Source organism: Macadamia integrifolia, chromosome 14 (assembly GCF_013358625.1).
Source record: "Macadamia integrifolia cultivar HAES 741 chromosome 14, SCU_Mint_v3, whole genome shotgun sequence".
NCBI lineage: Eukaryota > Viridiplantae > Streptophyta > Magnoliopsida > Proteales > Proteaceae > Macadamia > Macadamia integrifolia.
The window spans coordinates 17,457,510-17,458,806 of NC_056570.1; the positions used below are offsets into that span (position 1 = coordinate 17,457,510).

Sequence of the window (1,297 nt, forward strand, 5' to 3'; positions counted from 1 at the left end):
TACTATATGGATTATTCTGATATAAGGCATTAACACTATCATTACAAGTGCCCTTAGAACTGTTGGGGCATTCTTCTATGACATGCTCAGGGGACTGGCACTAAGCACACATCTTAACCAAATTGACTGATGATGCCTCTCTAGGAACAATAGCATAAATCCTCTTGATTAGGCTATACAAATGGGCTTCCTTGGATACTATCTCATCTACAAAATATCCTTTCCCTCCTATGGTTCTTCCACTCTCTTGGGTTGATTCCCACTCACTGGTTTTGTCAGCTAAGTCAAGTAAAAATTCTCATACTTTTCCTTTATCTGTAAAGAATGTGAATCGCTCAGGGCACATAGACTCTATCATTTGTTCAGTTGGGTAATCAATACCCTCATAAATTATATGAAATAAATGTCATAAGTCTAGGCTATAGTGAGGGCATTCTCGAAGTAGATCCTTAAATCTCTCCATATATTTGGAAAATGACTCACTAGGCTTTTGCCTAAACTGAAGGATATTACTTCTAAGCTTATTGGTCTTGTGAGTTGGGAAAAACTTCTTAAGGAAGACAACTGTGAACTATCCCATGAGGTTATGGAATTTGTGGGTAACCCATATAACTACTTCTTAGCTTGGTCTTTCAATTCAAAAATGATAAACCTAAGATTAACAGCATCATCAGAAAACTGTTGGATCTTAATTAGAATACATACCTCTTCAAATTCCCTAAGAAATAGGTATGCATCCTCAGAGGTCAAACCATGGAAGTGGGGCAATATAGTGATGTATTGAGATTTGAGTTCAAAATTATTGCCCTGAGCTTGTGGTAGAACTATGCAGGAAGGTTGGGCTGTTCTAGCAGGGTAGAACCTATCTTTCAGAGATTTAGGTTAAGGGTTTTGATATTGGTCTCCCATATTGAAAGGTTTTAAAGAGAGCAAATGTATAGGGTCACTACTAGTTGGATCTCTTCTTTCTAACCGATTCTTAGTATTACGTACCCACCTAAGACTTATGTAAAAGAAAACTACCCACAACTAGAGTAAGCTAAGCACAAAAGAATGAACAGCAAAACTTTTGTTTTTAGGATATTATGATTTTTTTTATTTTTCTTATTTTTTTATTTTTTTTTCTTTTTGGGAGCTTACCGGAAAGGATTCGAGGTTGCTCAGGTCCATTCCTGAAGTACTGCTATATGGCGAAACCTATCGTTATCATACTGTGAGGCATGGCGACCCCCACTGATACAACTATTATTGCAAGTTGTCCTTCTCAGGAATTCAATAGAAGAAAAAGAAAAATAAA

The 1,297-nt window shown here is 36.6% G+C and overlaps 1 non-coding gene across 1 annotated transcript; it reads left to right on the forward strand.

Moving 5' to 3' along the window:
• The first annotated feature begins 416 nt into the window (after window positions 1-416).
• On the forward strand, window positions 417-523 carry LOC122062204. Its single transcript, XR_006134833.1, has one exon. It is a non-coding gene; the product is annotated as a small nucleolar RNA R71 (small nucleolar RNA).
• Window positions 524-1,297: the final 774 nt, after the last annotated feature.